General features: G+C 46.0%; 1 long non-coding RNA gene across 1 annotated transcript in view; it reads left to right on the forward strand.

Moving 5' to 3' along the window:
* The window catches only part of LOC119525094, a 31,512-nt gene extending 12,209 nt beyond the window's left edge, over positions 1-19,303 (forward strand). The window contains exons 2-3 of the long non-coding RNA XR_005214918.1: positions 4,318-4,381; positions 18,886-19,303. This is a non-coding gene — a long non-coding RNA (uncharacterized LOC119525094). The remainder of the gene's footprint in view (positions 1-4,317; positions 4,382-18,885) is intronic.
* The last annotated feature ends 1,411 nt before the right edge of the window (positions 19,304-20,714 follow it).

Raw genomic sequence — 20,714 nt, forward strand, 5'->3', positions numbered from 1 at the left:
ACCAGAACTCATCAACTGTGCTGTTAGTGGACTCCTGTAAATCATAGAAATGGGAAATTTATGGACACTTCCATATAATAGTACAGGCTCAAGAAAATCCACCTCATTAAAAAATAAACATAAGTGCTTCACATCATAATTACTCCTAGTCTCTCCTAATTAAATGCAATTGTTTATTAAAGTCTACTTTCTGTGTAGAATTCAAACTATAAATAGATATATCAATGAAATTGGAAAGTATCCTTAGAGCCAATGATATCAGGAGGTGTTTATTAATTGGAACATTACATGGAGCCAACGAATTCCTCAGATACTACTAAAACTCACATATTAGTTAGTAGTCAAGCCAAATATACTAAACCCAACAGCAGTTAGCCCTTTGCTTTCTCCTAGTAGTGTAATCACAAAGCACTGAGGACAGAAACTACTGTAATTGGACCAAAACAATGTATAATTATGAAAACAAATGTTCAGCCATTTTCTCTTTACCTAACAGTTGTTAATATTGTTTTAAAAACATCTTTGGGCTTCAGGTTTATAAATTATGTAAAATTCATGATTATATTTTCTTCAAAGATGGAAATAGAAAACACAATAATGTAATTTCTATATAGGTTGTCACAGTTCTATCTGGGAGACAGTAACTTCTTTTGCCGTGCAGTTAACTTGTCCTGAGATTAATGATGAACCATTAAGTAAAATTAGCAAGATTTTTTCTTCAGTTACATAAAATCACATTTAAAAATATTTTTTAAGAATATTAACAGCCACTCTTCTTCTTGTGCTTAATTTGGAAATAAGTATAAATTTGTTTCTTAGAAATCAGAGAAATTTTTTATATTACTACTGTATCAAAAATGCTTTTCAAGCTATAAATTTGTTTCTAATAAACCACACATTGCTTAGACACTGCATTTTTCACCAATTTATAATTTAGGCCCCTGTTCTTTGAAAATGCATGGTTTAGAAAATATACTACTACCTTATCCTACTTCTTAGTTTACAAAGACGTCAATTCGGTCTTTAACTCTTGGTAGATGGTAAGCACAGAGCATCAAAGGGAATTGCCTTGATTCTGATAGAAGTAGGCTCATCCACAGGTTGTGCCTGGTCAGGAAGAAGAGAATGGTGTTAGATTTGGTCTATCATTCATTTTGGTGCAGATGAAAGAAAAGCAAATCACAAAATGCCTGAAATCTGAATATGATATTGACAGAAACTAGATATAATTCACTTTGGAGTAGTTGAAGGATCTATACATTCATGGAACTAGTATGAAATCTTACTAATGTAAGGTCTAGTATACCTAAGAGATGAGAGTCAAGATGTTCTGGCTGAAGGGACAGGCCTTCTACTCACCCCTTTTCCATTTAGTGCTTCAAATACCTCTATAAGCTTTTGCAACTGAGTCTGAAACCACTGATTTCATACACTATTCACTCAGAAAATTGGTGCTCAGTGAGATAAAGTGGCTTGCTTCTGTTCACATTGGCCAGAAATAAATCTTGATATCCCTCATCTTTTTTTAGCTAGTGCTCTTTCCACTACAACACAGTTTTATCCCCAAAATTTTTGGAGATATTAAATCAAAGTGCATTACTTATGAACCTTCTCCCCTCCAGGGAATCAAACCATCACATACTGTGGAAAGTCACTGAATTTCTTTAAAAAAATGAGTGGAACACAAACTAATGTATTTGTCAACAGCATGCACCAGGCATTATACAGACATGTTTATATATTCATTTAATACTGTGGACAATAAATCGTCCCATTTTGCTGATTAAGCAACTAAGGTTCAGAAATTGTTTTTTTCATAAGACAGCAAGATAAGCAAGGCCATCCCTTCAGTTCCTGTTGTCAGGAAAATTTATTTTGAGTTTCTGAAAGAGGAACTGATCAGCTTGGATTCATTTTCCTCCTATTGTAGAGGCCTCTCAATTTTCTTTTATTTGCCTCAGGAACATTTAGAATTGATGCAGTCTAAATACATATTTTCTTACAAAGGGCAGAAACTGTTTCATGATGAATCATTTTTTCTTCCTTCTGATGAACCCATCCTCCTCTCCTCTGATCCCTACTGGAAGAATTCATGATGAAGTGTGTCATCCTCTTTGCTAAGAGATGAGGACTGTCATTTGCTGAGAAAGCAGTGACTAACAAGTTAGCTTCTTCAGCGGTTGTTTACTTTAACCATCTGGAGAAAAATGGTGATTCCAAATACAGAGTGATGATCACAATGTCTCCTAGGGCAAGTACTCATTCATTCATTCATTGGACAGACATTTATTATGAGCCTACTATGTCCCGGGAGCTGAAGTAGATAGAAACTAATTGTAAAAGGTGCATTCACAATAGCTGCACAGTAGGGTAGAGCAGAAGTGCCCTAAGAGAACCCACAATATGTTCATGTGGCCCATGGATGAGATGCTTCACCCCGGGGTGATCAGAGAAGACTCTATGCAGATCATACATTTGAGCTGGACATTGGGGGATGGTTTTCATTCTTGAGTTAGAGTTGGAAGGCATTTATTCCAGCAGAGGGAATGGCAACAGAAAACTTGAAGACCAGGATGAGGAGAAGGCCAGTGTGGTCCCTCAGAGCCTTTACTCCAGAACATGCTGGGAAGTACACTAGAATGATGGTTGGATGCATACAAAAGACAGAATGCAAGTCTGAGAAGTTTTACATTAATCAGTAGCATCTTCTCTGGCAGCTGCTTTGGGGAGAATTCATCTGGGGAAGCAGATCCTGAAGGCAGTGAGAGTGAAATGAAATACTCCTGAAATAACCTAGGCACAAGGTAGTGAAGGCCAGACTAGGATGTGGTGGTGAGAGTGAGTGGGATAGGACAGCTGTGGAAGAGATGTTGAAGAGAGAACAAGGGCAGAAAAAGAACTGGATTTGGGGGTAAGGAAGGTGAGAGTGTCAAAGGTGATTCTCTCATGGTGTTGTGTGCATAACTAGGTGATGATACTGTGAGCCAGTGATTGTATACCTCGGATAGTTTGCATGGTGTGTAAATATACTTTGGATAGTTTACATGGTGTGTGTGCATTTAAGAAAAGACAATCCTCACATTTTGAATTGATGCCCTTGACTGAAATAAGGAGGCTGTTTTTGGTGAAAAAATTGTGTAGTTTCTAATGTGTTAACTAAAGTAATAAGTCTTCTATTTCACGTGCACCTCTCTTGGGACCTAGAAGGGAGCTATGGTTGGAGTAGGAGCAGTTCTCATAAGAGACTATTTATCTTGAAAAAGGAAATTATCAGGGGTCAGAAGGTCCAAGTGCCTTTTGAAACAAGCTGTGAAGGCAGCACTGGTCTTTCCTTATTTTGATCCCCCTTTCTTACTTCCTTCCCTTTTAAAAGTAACTGAGGCTTAAAGTTGTAAATGACTTTAAAATGAGAGAAACCACATTAGCACTATTCCCTCCTCTCTGTTCTCCATCTTGGTGGCATATAACATTCTTGGGACTAGGATTCTAAGTGTCATGCTTGAAGTCCTTGGGTTCACCTGGAGTCAGCTTCATCAGTTTGTCCACACAGAGCAGGATGAGGGTGAGGAACCAGGGACTCCAGCCAACAGCAGCAGTGATCCAGCCATATTTGTCCACTGCAGGGTGGCAGCACCGGGCAGCTTGTGGGCAGACATGGACATTTGGGCACTGCTCCAGGGTCCCAGGGCCTGGGTGGTGGGGGGCCAAGGTTGAAGATTCGGTGCTGCTTGCTTCTGCTAGGCAAGCCAAGTGGAAGGAGGCAAGGACCAGGCTGAGGGTCAGGGCGGCCTGAACCACAAAGCTGAGATGCGTCGTCCCTCATGGTCTCTGGAGGTGGTTAATGCCTTAAAAAATCTTAAGCCAGTTTGTAATCCCACCCCACCTCCACTCTACACCCTGCTGGCACAGACCCTTTAATGACTTTTAATGCATATACAAATTCATTTCTTGATCTTTTTGCCCACTGTACACCTTCCCATTTTACCCTACCAGTTGCCTTACTTTTTTATCTTGTCTGTTTCCTGTGTGTATCTGCCCCAATTCTAATGCAGCCCCCCTTGACTCTAATGAAGCCTCTGAGGGCCAGGACCAAGGCTGATTTCCAGGCTTTTGATTTGGGTGGTTCAAAGGTGTGTTTTCTTTACTGACTGATAGATTGGAGGAATATGTTTTTGGGAAACAGAGTTCAATTATTTTTTCCAGCTAAGTGAGAAATGCTTGATAAACATTCAAATGGCAGTGCCACATAGGTATTGTGATGTAAAATATCCCTGGATATTGTAATTATCACTAATCCTTCTCTCTGTTTGGCTCTAGGATGTGACCTTCTGCCTGAAATACCTGAGGGGCTTTAGAAGTATCAGTGTCCACCTGAGGTGAGGTGAGAGATGCCTTTATAATAAGGTCCATGTTTATATTTTCTATTCTTTAGTTTTTTCCTCTCCTATGCTCTTGTGCTAGAATATAACTATCTGGGCAATGTTTCCTGAGGGAATATGGATGTACATGATAAATTCAGGCTACTCATTAATCCATATACTTCTGGAGTCCTCTAAATTGCATCCTTAAAATAGAGAGGAGGGGCAAGATGGCAGCATAGAAAGGAGTGGAATTTAATTGGTCCCCTGGAATAATTAATAAATGACCAGGTATAACTACTAAATAATATGGAACAACTGCTGGGGGACAACTGTGACTGTCCACATATTCTACACCAATCTGGATTGGGTGGAATAGCTGAGATTGCAGCATAAAATCTGTGATTAAAACCTGCAGAACCATGCCAGGAGTCCCCTCCTTCCATGGCAGGCTGAGCTGCAAAGCCCTCACTATAGGAGAAACTAGCATTCCCAGAGCCAGTGAATATAGCTCAGCCCAGCTTCAACTGGGATTTTAATTAACAAATGTGGACTGCTAAATACAAGCTACAAACATAGACAAAACCCGTAACAAGCAGACAGAGGCTTTTAGAGATGATTGACCTTAAAGAGCCAGAAAGACCAGGGGCTCTCTCTGATCAACAGGCAAAACTGGGAGGGGGGCATGGGGTGACTCTGAAAAGGGCCTTCCTTTCCCTCTCTTTCTCAACCTGAGTGCTTCAGTGGAGAGAGCCTCAGCCATTTTCAGTTTGCAGTGCTCTGACTCAGACAGGGGTGGAGATAACAGAAGCACCAATTCAAATGAAGATGATAACTCCCTAGGGGGTGTATCTTCCCTTAGAGGAAGGAGTTGGGGCCCAGATCTAGGTCCAACCTTCTCTTCAGAACTCAGAACCCAGATCCCAGGGGAAAACAGCCAAAACAGAAACTAAAGGGATTAGCTATACCTCCTTAAACCAGTCTGGAATGACAGGCTTATAGGTGGCACCTGTTGGGTTGGTTAGGCAAAGCACAGGAGCTAGAGGCCTCACAGGAAAGCCTGTCATTCTTCTAAGATAAACCCAGAATATAACCCCATTCTGAGACCTGAACCCATTCTGGTCTGGGAAAATCTGATTGGGGTAACCAAGGAAACCAGACACCTGGACAACAGAAAACTACAAATTACCATAGAAAAAAACAAAGATATGGCCCAAAGGAACAAGCTTACATCTCAATCAAGATACGGTTGAGATATTGTTTCACTTCAATGAAACAATCAAAGAATTTCAAAGAAATATGCTAAATCAAATAAAAAACCAAATCAACAAGTTCAGAGAAGATATGGGTGAAAGAGATGAAAGATATAAAGAAAACCAGGGATGAACATAAGGTAGAAATCAACAGTTTGAAAAAGCTGCTGGCAGAATCTATGGAAATGAAAGGCACAACACGAGATGAAAAACACAAAGGAGATGTACAACAGTAGATCTCAAGAGGCAGAAGAAAACACTAAGGAAGTGGAGAAGAAGACACTAGAAATCCTACACACAAAAGAACAGATAGGGAAAAGAATGGAAAAATATGAGCAACATCTCAGGGAATTGAACGACACCATGAAGCACCTTTTGCATCCTGATTACTTCAGATTTCTCTTGCCCTCTTTTTCCCTCACTAACAAATCTCTTCTCATAGAGTCTGAACATGCGAAGGGCTCAGGCTACAGGGCACAGGGGTCAGTGCAGGCAGAGGGAATGCTGAGCCTGGAGAGGGGACCATATGGGGGCTGGAGCAGGGTCTCCTGAGCTTTGTCTGTTTACCATTGGGCCTCACATCTGCAACAAGTAGGAACCAGGGCTGATTGAACTGTTCAGAGTTGGATTTGGGTGCCTGCTTCTGCCAGGTCCATCTTGAGGGGGAAAAGTCAGGCTTTAGGACATATGGGGTGAGTGAGATGAGGGAGGATCCTTCCCTGGTGGAGGGATGAGGCACAGTGGGAGGAAGATGAGGACCTCAGCCCTGTCATTCAAGTTCAGAGAGGGGACTTCTTTGAGGTCTTATTTGGATCTTATTGTGGATCACTCAGACTTGGGAAATACTCAGCCTGTTTGGACTGTGCACCGTGTTTTTGGAAAAGGATGGGAAGGAGTGTGGTCTCGTACATGTCCTTGTCATCTCAAGTGACCCCAGATCTTTTACCACAGGCCATAGGACAGTCCTAGTGCCCCCAGCATCACAGCAGGCTCTCAGGCTGGTTTTTCTTTGTGGACCTGCCCTGCTCTTCCCACAAACATGTTTCTGCTTCTGAGCCACAGAGCTTCAGGCTCCCAGCTACAGAATGAATGAATGAATGAATGTGGGAATACATGCATGTAAATGAGGTCACTGCATGTATCCCCATTAGACCTGTGGTGTGCATAGGAAACCCTCCATTTTTCTCACCTTGGGATGGAGACACTCAGCTGTCTTCTCGCTCTTTTACTCATTCAACAAACAATTGTTCCTGGTTGGCTGCAGATGCTCAAGAGGAACGCACTGGCTCTGATTGGTGAGGCTTAGCTTGGAAAACAGAAAAAGAAAACCCACACAGAGATGTTGTTTTGAAGTAGCTAGTTGTGTCTAAATCTTAAAGAAAGCAGGCAGGGTGACATAGGAAATGACAAAGGCAGGAGAACTTGAGGGACTAGTGCTCTGGACATTGGGACACTGCTCAAGTCCTGATGTAAAGTGCTTGGCCAGTTTGATAGCAAGAAGAAGCCATGGAAATGAGGGCAGAGAGGAGGGAGATGACTGGCAGGGAAGGAGCAGACAGTTCATGGGGTAGAAGAGATAAGAGGGCTGGATGGTTTTCTAAATGAAAAGAGGATCCAGTGACCCTCGCAAGTCCTGATTCATGTTTTTTAGCTCGCTAAGGTGATGCTGGAAGGGAGCCGCTATGGAGGAAGGGAGAACCCTGAGCGGGCAGGGTTGGACAAAGCATAGTCAAGGAGAGCCACAGAGGTGGACAGATGTGGGAGGTGTCATGGCATTGTCAGGTTGCAGGAAGTTCAGGTGTGGGGCATGAGGGAAAGCATGGCTGGAGGGTGACTTCTGGAATTGTGATGTAGTCAGTCAGGCCACTGGTCCTTGTTTATATGGTGATGAGTTGAATGGTAGAGGAACAGTGCCAGAGGAAAGAGAAAGTGCTGTTTTGGGCTCATGATACTTTTTAGATGAGCTAGCATACAATGAAAAGATGTCATGCTTGAAAGCAAAATATTAGTTCACAGGATTGATGATACAATGTGATCCTCTCTTGCAAAATTATATATAACATTCATTCACTCATTATTTCAAATAATGCTTTCCAAATGTTTATCATACTGGATATAGAATGGTGAGTGAAAGTTACACAGACCCCACCATCAGGGAGTATACATAATGCATATATGTGAACATCTTAAATAAGCATGCTGAGAAGTGCAGCAGAGGGCCTTCAGAATGATGACACTGGTTATCATAAAGTAGTGAGAATTTCAGTTATATTTCCACCTGACTTGTAAACTTCTTCTATGATTTTTTTTTCCTTGACCAGTGACAAAATAGAATTATCTTCATTTGGGGAAAGCAAGAGTCAACCTGTACCATATTAGAATGCTGATGAGAGAGACTATAAGAACCTTCATGAAAGGAAAAATAAGGAGCAGGTGCATTGGAAAATATCCATTTCTGGGGCTTGCCTGGGACTGAGGGAGGCTGGGTCTCCACTAACTGGTGAAGGATGTCAGGGGAGAACTGAGACAGGGAAATAATATTTTCTGTGCCTGAAGCTGAAAAGAAGGAATCCTCCACCTAACCATGACAGGGAAAAAAATCAGAGAACACTTACAAATTACGGGGAACACTTTGATTTCACTTGTATAAGATTTTCTGTCTAGATTCATCCAAGGTCATTGTGAACTTTAAGGCTGTCTGTGTTAGTGTGCTCTAGAAAAATAGAAGTGGCAGGATTGTGTGTGTGTGCATGTAAAGCAACATTTATATAACGTGCTAGTGAATGTGATCTTAGGGTCTGCTAACTCTGAATTCCATGGGACAGTCCACAGCTGGAAATGCCAATTGAAATGATGCTAAAGTTGAATCCAAATTCCCCAGGGGAAACTGGCTGACTGAAGTTGAGGCAGAGATTCTTCTTTCTGGTTTTTGAAATCCCCAGTTCTTACACTAACACCTCCAACCCATGCTGATTGGGTGAGGAGGCTGCCCACATTGCTGAGGGCAACCTCCTTTGTTGATGGTAGATGCAATCAACTTTTTATAGATGCACATCCATTTATGAAATACCCACAGAGTAAAAATCAGGCCAGTGCCTATCTGACCAAGCAACCAGACACCATGAACTAGCCAAGTAAACACCTGAAATTAACCATCACACTGTAATAGGAGTCCTTCAGACACTGAGGCTGAAAAAGATAAACCACTTGCACACAAGATACATTAGAAAGTGGCTGAAGCAAGATGGAGCCTGGTGCTGCTGAGTCTTTGTCCAGACTACTTTGCTCTGGCACAGAGCTTCACTGGATAGCCACCTGTCTGTGACACCCAGTGCACACTGGGTTTCTGATTTAATGCACCCTCCCAAAATGACCTCTACACTCCTAATCTACTTTAAGATTAAGCAGAGGCAGAGGTCATCCCAGAGCATGGTCTCAGAGAGAATTCACGGTGGGCTGATCTGTGTTCCATGATTGTGTGCCCTTGTGGGAGAACCACCATTCTAAAAATCATTTTGAGTTGGCTGTGATTGAGCTCTGATTGGGGGGAGGGGGGGGCGCTACAACATTATTTCATCCCAGTCTCAGGTCTCAGGCCTCCTGCAGGGTCTGGATTTGAAGGGAGCAGGGGGAACCCTCCACACGAATGTGAAGGGGATGGGAAGGCTGAGTGTGGCAGGAGAGAATTGACTAAGGGCCAGGTGCTCACTGATGCCTGGTCTCTTTGCAGCTCTGTATCCCCCACTTCTTACATGGGTGAGCTATCCCCCCACTACCTTCCTACATAGTCTGCTGAGCGCCAAACCTCAAGTGCTCAGAGCATAGGGGGGTTAAAAATTGTCATGGTTCAGGATCCAGCAGATGAAGGCCCCTCCTGCATCTCAGAAGATGAAGAAGAGATAAGAGAGGCTTGGGGACCCCAGTGCCAGCTGTGGGGCTTGGGAGGCAGAGTTCTGGGCAATCTCCCCATGGCCTGGACTCCAGTCCTCTCTCCCTCCTTGCTTTCTGCACACTTCAGAGTCACCAAAGGAGGAGACCGTCAGGGGGCACTAGGCTGAACCTTCTCTCCTCCTCCCTGGGATCCCCTGGGGTCATGACCCAGACCTCATCCAGCCCTGCATCTCTCCCTTCTCTAGGCCCATAGTTCAGTCTGCCCTGACTCAGCCTCCCTCAGTGCCTTTGGTTCCATAACAGGTCGCCATCTCCTGTTCTGGAAGCAGCAGCAGAATTGGAAATTAGAACCAGATCTCCTGATCCTAACAGCAACTGAGCATGACACCCAGACTCCTGATTTACACCATCAGTTGTCAGACAGCTGGGGTCCCACCTCACTTCTCTGGCTCCAAGTCTCAGAATGTGGCCTCCCTGAGCATCTCCAGGCTCCACCTTTAGGCCGGGGCACATCATCATTGTGGGTCACCTGGGGACAGCAGCACTAACATGGTGGTCCAAGACTGCAGGAAAGTGAGGCCAAAATCTCCCACATCCTCCATGTCTTCCAATTTCACCCCATCAATAGGGCTGGACAGTGATCCCTGCTGTCTCTTGTGCTCCTCATCCCAGGGCTGCAGATACTTTAGGGACAGGGCTCCCCACAGTGCTATTGCTCCATATAATGAAGAGGGAAAGAGAGACTGTCTCCAAGGGGACTTGAGTTGGCACAAATGGAAGTGACCCAGTGACCCATGTCTTAGTTTCTCATTGCTGTGAAATGACTTCCACAGACATCTGCAAACAGCTCCCATTTATTGGCTCACAGATTGACAGGGCCGGGGGCCTCAGCCCTGCTTGGCTGCCACTCTCTGCACAAGGACTTAGCAGGGGGTGAATCTAGGCCCTGGGACAACTGCAGCATCATCAGGAGGCCCAACTGGGGAAGAAGCTGCAGGGCTGCCAAGCAGAGCTCATGGCAGGGGCCTCTGCTTCCTCAGAGCCAGCCTCTCTCTACAGTCTGCTAAGACGGAGTCTTATGTAACATAGCCTATGATCTTTGCTAGACTTTGCCCATGACCTATGCGTATTTTATTGGTCAGAGGCAAGTCTCAGGTTCCATCCAGACTTGTGAAGATGACAATGTAAGGGTGTGACCCGTGGGGGGTTACCATGGAGAGGATCTTTCAGAACCCATAAATAAGGAGTGTGTGTGTGTGTAAAAGTTTTTTAACTAAACTTTTATTTTAAAATACTTGGAAAATTATCACACAGTTTCAAAAACAATACACAGTGCCCCTTCCTGGGGCAGCTGATGTATGTACAATCCCATAAGCCAGGTGCTGCGCAAAGCCCTGCCTCTCACAGTCCTCCCACAGCTCTGGATGGTCCCACCTCCAAGGGCCCTGGCCTGCCAGGGGCCTCCTTGCCCTTCCCTGCGTGTGCCTGAAGGTGGCTGAGGGGCTGCACATCTGGGGCTGTGTTGCCGTTGTGGGGGCTGCATGGCGGGGCCAGAGTGGCCTAGTTCACTTTTGTGTCCTGCCCAGGGTGATTCATGGAATCCATGGTGATGACTGCCAGCCCCTCAACCACCATCGCATTGTGTGAGGACTTGGGGCATCTTGATAGGGATGGGGCACACACAGAGGTTGAGGGCTGGAGCTCAAGAGTAATTTTGTGGAGTGGCGATGCCTGCATCTTGGGCATTTTCCCTGGACTTGGCCCCATGGGAGGAAGCCTGTCTTGGTTCATGACCTTTGCAGGGCCACTGGATCTGGATGACCTGGAACAAGTTACTGAATTACCCTGCCACCAACTGTCCCTGCGGATACCTGTACCTAAAGAGGAGACCAGGTATGGAGGGCTGTGGTGCAGAGCTAAGCTGGAGAAAGTGCCCTGCATGCTGAGGAGATGCCAGCACATACTAGTCATTCTTAACTAATGAAGGTCAGAAGAACAACGCATGTAAGTCGTTGACATCGTGATGCCCATGCAGCAAAGTAAAGCAGTACATACTGAAGAAGTTTCTGAGGCTTGTTCAGCACAAGAAGAAAATGTGGAGTTGGAAAATAAATTGCCATCTGGTTATACCAGTAGCAGATTATGGAAGATTCTGTCACTGACAATTCGTAGAACCACTGCCCTTTGCGTTGGACTTCATACGTCTGTCTACCTTGCCACTTTACATGAAAATCATTTATGGTTTTCTATATTAAGACATGGAGTTTTCGTCACCAATGTATGGTTTATTTTTCAGTGCCTCCAGTAGTAGCCAAGAAGATGAATGACCAACACAGTGCACTTTGTCATAAAGAATCCAGCCACTTAAAAGATTTGGCTGTAATGACTTTTGTGTTTATCATTATGAAATAATATCAGAATCTTAAAAATTAAGTGAGTTTGCTCTTTTTCATTGACTTACTCCAATTATATACAGCAGTTGCTCTAAACCAGTATTTTTCAAATTGGATTGTGAAACTGGTGCCATAGGTCAGGAGAAACATTTTTCCTTAATGAAATCATATAGAAGAAAAAATATCAGTTTATCACATATAGTATGGTTCAGAATTGTTTTCTGAAACTTTCACTTTAATTGGATGTATCCGTGTCTGTACAAACCAGGTCACAGTAAAAAATGTAATTTTTACTGTGGAGTACAGTTAAAAAAAAAAATCAAAACCGCTACTCTAAAACATGGAGTCTTAATCTGGTTCCATAGTTGGACCTCAAGGTGTCCCTGGCTTAATTTTCTTCAGATTCTTAGAAGGGCCTGTTCCTCTTTATAAACACAAGTTTCCTTATGCTCTCTCTGTCTCCCCGGCCCCATCAACATTTCCAGAACCCCTCTTGGCAGGTTTTCAGAACTAGTTAGTATATTATACAAAGAAACTTGCACATTGCCAGTGTTATATTGTTTTTGATTCAAAATGTCAAGATCTCTGGCCTTATTTAATGACTTAGTTGCTTGCAAAGGTAAAACAAGATTTATTAGAAGCTAAATATTTACCATCTATGAGAATATTCAAAAAATGTATTGTAAAATCTAAACACAGTTACCAAAGCGAGCACTCCAAAATGTTTTGAGCCTTGGTTCCATTATTGGATTGAGTCTCCAGAGGAGATTACTTTGAATAACAAATTTAATTTATGTGACTAACTTCTGGTATGTTTATTTCAAAAACCAGTCACACTCCCAGGGGTGTTAATCTCCCTGGAAATGCAGGATATGACTTCCAGGAATGAACCTGGACCTGGCATTGTGGGATTGAGAACATCTTCTTGACCAAAAGAGGGATGTGACATGAACTGAAATAAAGCTTCAGTGGCTGAGAGATTTCAAAAGGAGTTAAGAGGTCACTGTGGTAGACATTCTTACACACTATATAGATAACTTTTTTAGGTTTTAATTTGTTGGAATAGCTAGAAGTAAATACCTGAAACTACCAAACTCCAACCCAGTAGCCTTGACTCTTGAAGACCATTGTATAACAATGTAGGTTACAAGAGGTGACAGTGTGATTGTGAAAACCTTGTGGATTGCACTCACTTTATCCAGTGTATGGATGGATGAGTGGATAAATGGGGTGGGATGGGGGGATGATTTGGGTGTTCTTTTTTATTTTTATTTTTTATTCTTATTTTGATTCTTTCTGGTATAAGGAAAATGTTCAAAAATAGATTGGGGTAATGAATGCACAACTATATGATGGTACTTTGAACAGTTGATTGTACATCATGGATGACTGTATGGTATGTGAGTATATCTCAATAAAACTGAATTTAAAAATACAGTCACAGTTTATAGGCACAGCATGATTTTATACACACACACACACACACACACACACAAATTATCATGGTACCAAAGAAAAATGATTCTTACCCTTCAGTGACAATTGATAAATTTTTCTTAAGAGAAACTTTATTCAACTGTATCTCTTTAAAATGGGGTACTTGTAAGCAGGTTTATAAGAATTAAGCAATGTAATGCTTTTTATTGATACAGGTATTTTGAATAAAGACTGAAACAGCCCAGTGGACATATAGCTAAAATTAAATGCTAGTAACTATAGCTTGGTAGACAGTCTGGAAAAGATGACATAATTATAAGCTATGAGTCTAACTCTTTAAATTAAAGATGATACGTAGCATTGCTGGTATCCCCCCAATCCTTGGGTTCCTTAGCTTTTCCATCACATGGTGAGGTCTTCTTTTTCTTCTAGATTCCCACTGACTCCCTGCTTCTCCCTGAGGCCTGCTCCTTGTAAGGATTCCACCAATCCAGATTAAGAGCTAATATGGTTCAGTTTGTCACACCTTAATTAAAAATAACATCCTAATGAGATCCTGTTTATAATAGGTTCACATCCACAGGAGATAAGATTAAGAACATGTCTAACTTGGCATGGGTAATTCAACCTCCCACAGCAGTTGAAAGGGAAGAGTGGTGACCTGTTCTCTCCCATTTGCTCATGGTTGGACGGATGTGCCATTTGCTGTGATCAGTGAACACTCTGAGGGAAGCAGATCTGCGGGGGGCAAGGCAGGAATGATGAGTTCAGGTTTGATATATTAAGTGAGGCACTTTCAAAACAGTCTAAATTGGGATACTGGGTAAAGGAAGTTAGATATATGGATCTGAAGGCAGGAGTTCTATCTGTGTTAGAAATGGATGTTTTCATTTTACTAGTTTATGTATGTGTGGGTGAGATTGTTTCAGGAGTCTGGAGGGTGAGAAAAACAGGAGAACCTCAGCCAGTTGCTGTCTGTGCCCCAGATGCCATCTGAGAGAAGCTACAAACAGGCACCTCCTCTGGCAGGTCTCTCCACCTACCATCCCACCCCTGAAACTTAGGGTTGAACTCATTCTTACTGCATTTTTTCCATTTACACATGCAGTAGCTCACAAAAGGGGAATCCTTTGATGCAGTAACCATTCTCAAGCCTGATGATATCTCTGTAGAGACATTAGGTTTATTTTTCAGCTTGGATTATCTAGACCAGTGCTGTCCAGTAGAATTCTGTGCAATAAAGGAAATGTTCTGTGTCTGCACTCTTCAATACAGTAGCCACCACCCACATGTGGCTGTTGAGTGCTTGAGATGTGGCTAGTGCAACTGAGGAACTGCATTTTAAATTTTATTTTATTTTTATTAATTTGCATGTTAATCAGTTTTAAAATGTATATATGTTTTTGGTCAATAAACTATCAAAAATTATCTTAAAAAATTACACAATACATACAGAGAACTCCAACATATCCACATCCCAGATGCACAGATCCAACCAGCCTTTGACATTTTGCCACATCAAATTCATTTTTAAGCCTTTTGTGAAAAGGCCCTGCACATCTTGCCAAGGGACCAGCAGGAAAGGAGACTTTGGTCCTGTCCTTTCAGCATCCCTCCCCTCGGGGTCCTCCCATCCAGGACATTGTTTCTGTGATGAATGCTCATTCTGTACCAAACTAGCCCTCCCCTCAGATCTCTGACTGCTCTCCTGAAACCAAATCATGCAACTCCATTTGCTCCTTTCTTAGGATGGGTTCACTATAAATGGCCCCTCTGTCCCTCAGTAACAAGGCTGTGTATGTCCTTGTAGCATTTCCTACTTGACTGAGGGCTGGCCTCAAACCTGCCATCCTCCTCGGGCCCCCCTCTCCTTACTCCCTGGAAGCACGCTGTGATTTTTGTTGCTATAATCTTGAAACACTACCTGCCCCTATCCTATCTTGTTTTGAGCAAAGAGCTCATACCCAGATGTTTTCCCAAAACTTTCATGCAAGCCTCTGGCAATTAAGCCACATTTGTCCCCCTGCCCTACATAATCTAATGAGCAGTGGCCATAGGTGCAATATATGCAAGTGAACGCAAGTGAACTTCTGGCTGTCTTGCTGTCTGTTTCAAGTTAAATGCATCCCTCTGTAAGATCAACTAATAAGTGTTTAAGGACTGATCACCTGGGCACATAGTGCCTCTTTCTTTGGAATCTCAACTGGCCATGTTGTGGGGCGGTTTGGGGCACTCCTAGCTGGGTCTCCTCCATTTCTTCTTGGTGAGTCCTGCTGCAGGATTCAAAAGGCCCCAAATGAACATCCCTGTGTGAGACTGTATTTTCTTCCTAAACTTCAACCAGAACACATATTGCAGCAAACTGAATGCAGGAGACATGAGAACCCAACTGTCTTGTCTTAAGCCAGACATTAAAGCAATTTGCAGAAATTTATAACAATGCCTCACTTCATGGAAAAACATTTTTTTTTTAATTTTAGAAAACATAGCCAGTTTATCTAAAAATATGTTATTTACATTTTGATGTGATGGGTTTAGGATTAAGTCTGATTTAAGTTAGAGTATGTTTTCAGTTTTAATTAATATCATAAATATTGATAGATATAACCTACATAAACAAAAGAAGTTTGGGATCCTCAGTTATTTTTAGAAGCAAAAAGGGGTTCTGAAACCAAAGTTTTGACAACCAATGACCTAGGAAGGAAGCTTACAAAAAATAAAAGTAGTCTTTCCCAAATGGTGAGAAGTTTGGTAAAGATCATTTTCTCCTTATATTGTTAGCCTGTTGGATCTGGGCAAGCCCTCCTAACAGAGCTCATGTGTGCCGTGGAGTGGTTAGCACCCAGCAGCACAACCACACTTATTCCCAGTGGGTTCTCAGCCAGGTCAATCATCAGGATAAATATTTTTGTCTCTTCTATTGTAAAACTGTCTTTTATTAAAATATAAAAAAAACAAAAATAAATGAATCTCTTTTGATACTTTGTCCTGACTTAAATATTTGGCATCAATGGATTTTTAATATGAATCATGCCAGGATCTTGCAGTCTCCTGCAAAGGACAAAGGGTGTAGAGAGATACAGGATGGAGGTAAAACTGAAGTGTGATTTTTGTATGACAACCTAAGGAAGAGGAGAATTTTGAGCTTGGAGGTGGGGTTTTCCCTGGGAACTCTCTCTGCTGGAGCCCAAGAAACAGTTCCATCCACTGGGTCCCAAACCAGGCCCGCATCCCCAGACTGATGGCTTCTGACCTGGCCATCAGATCTGACACCCCATATTGTGTTCTGTCTTTGGAAGATATGCTGCTTCCAAAAACAGAAGGAAGGAAGGAAGGAGGGAGAAAAGAGAGGGGGAGGGGGAGAGAGAGAGAGAGAGAGAGAGGGAGAGGAGCCACCAAGGTCTGGAACAGTAAAGCACGTCCTCTTAGCTTGTGAAGAGACGGTACAAATCCCTGTCTCTATAACTGGGCTTTCCTCCCCAGTCCTCCTAGGCCTCATTCTCAACAGTTACCAAGGCGACCACCTCAGAACTCTTTCTCATTTTCAGGTCTTAAGGTCTGGAAAAGTGGCCCCATGGGAAGGGTAGTGATGCTGAAATATTGTCCTCAGGACTTTCTCACCAGTAAAATCTCTGTGCCCCCATCCCTCCCATTCCCAGTAGGGTCAGGGAGGGATTCCCTTTTCCATTCACTGAGTGAGCCAAAGTCCCTATTGTCTTTTTAGTCACATCTCTCTGGGAACCTCCCTCAAAGTCTCTGTGCCAGAAAGGAAGAGACATTTCTGTGGGATGGAGGTGACCTTAGAATCCTGGTTCCCAGGATGACCACAGACAACCCCAGCCACCTCCTCCTCTTTGCTGACAAGGACCTCAGTCTGACAAGAGCTCCTGGATGGGGAGCCTCAGGCCAGTGGGATCCAGCTGCTCCCAGGTCTTTAACTCATTTCCATAGCCAGGGAGCAGAGGCGATCCCAGTGAGATTCAATTAGATTTTCTTCACTCCAGAATATGCACTCCTTGGGCTTTCTCAGGTTTCCCTCCTTACAATTTTTTTTCCCAATCACCAATTCCTTCATTGCTCTCTTTTCCTCTGGAGCTGATCCTGATTTCCTGAGATGATTTTGTCTACCAGAGAGCACTGTGGGCCCAGAGTTGACTCCCTTGGAGAGTTCCAAAGAAGGAAGGTGGCTGGGGGAGGTGTCACAGTGAAACAGGGGAAAGTGGAAAGTAGGTTTGGGAGCTCAGATGTGGATGCCCGGGGCAGGGGTTTGCTAAGAGAAGTGACAAGTTTGTAAGGCAGGTCATGACATGACTGGAGGTACACTTATAGGCTTCCCTGTGGCTGCCGTGTGGGCAGTGTCTGGGGGGAAGAGAAGGAGAATGGAGAAGACCAGGTGGGAACCCCAATGTTGCTCTATGTGGGAGGTCCATGCTTCCACCTGGGGCTGGTGGACAGTTTGGGTGATTTTTTGGAGGCACGATCAGCAGGACTTGCTTTTGGATTTGAGATGGGGCATGAGGGTGAGTGAGGGATGAAGGTCACCACAGTTCTCAATCTTGACCCCTGAGTTTGAGAAGGATGACAGAGAAATATATTGGAAAAAAATTGTGTTATTGGGCCATGTGTGATTTAAGATGTTAATATTGTTGAGTGGGAAAAAAGTACAGAATAACACATACACAATAATCCTATTCTCTTCCTGTCCTTGCTTGATTACTCTTTGCAAGCACATCCCATGGAATTTACATTCTGGGTTGCAGGGGATAGAACTGTGAGCACAATGCTGGAAACTGCTCCTTGATGATTTCTGTCTAATTTATATTAAGTGCCCTTTGGATACAGAAGAATGTGTCTGGAAGTTTGGTCACTTAAAGAGCAGGGCCCTGGCAGGCATTTAGGGACAGTTGGTGGCAGGATTGTCCCTGGGAGGAAAATCTCTTCTCTTCTATGTGACATCTGTGGGCATCGATCTGGGACACAACATGGAACTTTTGGGCACTGGGGTCCCTCCCACAGTCCTGAGGTTCTGGCTGGTCTGTGCTGAGTGGAGTTCTCTGGGCTCTGGCCAGGACTGTGAGGGGCTGGGGTAAAGGCTCGGGTTCCTTGACTCCTGCAACCTCTGCATAGCAGCTCTGTGACTCGAGGGACCAGCCTGAGAGCTACTTGGGGGTGGAACACATCTCTGAGTCTGCCCTCTATGCCAGGGCCCAGGTCACACTGAAGGGTCCCATCCTCAAGGCTCTGTAGCCACAACAGGCAATGAGGAAGATCAAGGCTACACTAGATGTTCATGAGTCCTCCTCTCCCCCACCCCTCCCCTCAGAGTCAGGCAGCCTGGAGGGATCAAGTCCTCAAGGTGCCCTGCCCACCTGGGTGTCTCAGTGAGCAGAATTCTGGGTGCCTCCACCCTGGCCTGGGTTCCCTCCTCCTCACCATCCTCACTACACAGTTGAGGCTCCCTGTTATTGGTTCATGGGTGACCCCTTTCTTTACTCCTCCCCTCACTCACCTGGGGCCTGGTCCTGAACTCACTGTCTTTCTTTTCCTTCTCAGGGTCCTGGGCACAATCAGCGCTGTCTCAGCCTCCCTCAGTGTCCAGGGCTCCTGGACAGACAGTCGCCATCTCCTGTGCCGGAAGCAGCAGTGACTTTGGGGTTAAAACTATGTTTCCTGGTACCGACAGCACCCAGGCCCGGCTCCCAAACTCCTCATTAATGAGGTCAGTAAATGTCCCTCAGTGATCCCGCTTGTGGCACCTGGGGCGGGAGGGGGGAATGTGCCCAGAGAGCCAGGCGCTGGGAGCCAGGCAGCTGGCCTGAGGGATGTGGCACTTTGGGGCCAGGAGGTGGGCGTGTGCGGGCCCCCGCCTGAGTGTGTTTCCAGGCCCCTGTGCCTGTTTCAGAACCCTGGGCTCTCCCTCCCAAGTGCCGCCGGCCCTGAGCCCTCCACGCAGCAGCCAGCTCCTGGGCCCCGGTGCTCCCGCCTCTACCGAACCCTGGGGCGAGGCAGGGGAAAGGGGCGCCCCCACCACGCAGGGGGCCCGAGGCACACGCGCCCAGCTCTGGGCAGGCTCTACAGGGAAGCCCCCGCGCGACTAGGTGGAGTCCGACCCGCGGGCTCCAGCTGGATCCGCCGAAGCACCAGGCGGGGGACGCTGCAGGGCTCAGGCGTCCCCGGGTCCCCTCCGGGCCTCGGACGAAGTGCAGACGCCGCGGGGCCGGAGCCGGGGCTGAATCCGAGCCTTCACCGCCGGCCCTGGCAGCCCGGAGTGGCAGCGACTGCATCGCGCTCCCGGCCCGCCGCTTTTCCAGAGGTCCGGGCCACCCGAGCGCGCTGGCGTCTGCCAGTCCGGGGCAACGGGTCCCGCGGGCGGCCGGCGCCGCATTGCCTGGAGTCTGGTCCCAGGCGGCAGCGGCGCGGCAGCCCCCTGATTCCCCGGCCGGAGCGAGCGCGGGAGGGAGCGATCGATGAGACCCTGCATGGCAGAGCGGCTGCGCAATCCGGCCGGGGCTTTCGGGGCCAGCGTGCGCGCTGCTCCGGGGGCGGCAGGGCGCCCGGAACCCCCGCGCTCCGCAGCCTGCCATGGTGGCTGAGCGAACAGAGCGGCGGCTGCCGCGCTCGAGATATTTTTTAAATCTCGGTCCCACGCTGGCCCCTCCCCGGCGCCGTCCCCAACCTTCCCCGTGCCCTAACAGACACCGATCACTTCTGGGAGTGGCGCTTCCAATCGCCGCGGCGGCGGCAGTGGAGACCGCTTCCCTAGGCCAGCTCCAGTCCGTAGTCTCCGCGCCCCTCTGGCATTCGGCTGGCTCGGGGCCCGGGTGCAGGGGCCCTGCCCCTCCCGCGTCGAGCCTCGAGCCCCGTCCCAAGCCGAAGCCGCCATCCACAAGCCCGTCCCCTGCAGCAGCGCTCCACCCCCGGCGGGCCGGGCTTCGCGGTACCTGGCGGCGAGGCCTGCGCGCCCGCACCCGGTGCCCCAAGTCGCGCTTCCTCGGGAGCAGGGCTCGGCCGCCGGGACCGTGCAACGTTGGTCCTCTCCGTTCTCTGGGCCGTCCAAGCGCGGGGCTCCGGGTCCCCGTGCTTGGGACTTTGGCTGCGGGCGCGTGGGGTGTCAATGAGACCTATGCGGCTTGAGAGGCTCTTTGGCCTAGAGACCCCCGCACTGAGCTAGGGGCACAGGGCGCTCTGGCAAGAAGCTGCAGGGACCACGTGCACCCCGAGCGCACTCTCAGAAACTTCCCAGCCCCGGGCTCCCCTCTCCGCATCCCCAGGGCCTTCTTAGCCTGAAGGGCCTGCGCTGGAAGGCTGAGACAGGAGGCGCCTGCCGCCTGTGGTCCCCAGTGCTCCCTGCTTGTTGCCAAATGTCCGCTGAGTGCCCTGTG

The sequence above is a fragment of the Choloepus didactylus genome (assembly GCF_015220235.1).
Source record: "Choloepus didactylus isolate mChoDid1 chromosome 23 unlocalized genomic scaffold, mChoDid1.pri SUPER_23_unloc6, whole genome shotgun sequence".
Taxonomy (NCBI): Eukaryota; Metazoa; Chordata; class Mammalia; order Pilosa; family Megalonychidae; genus Choloepus; species Choloepus didactylus.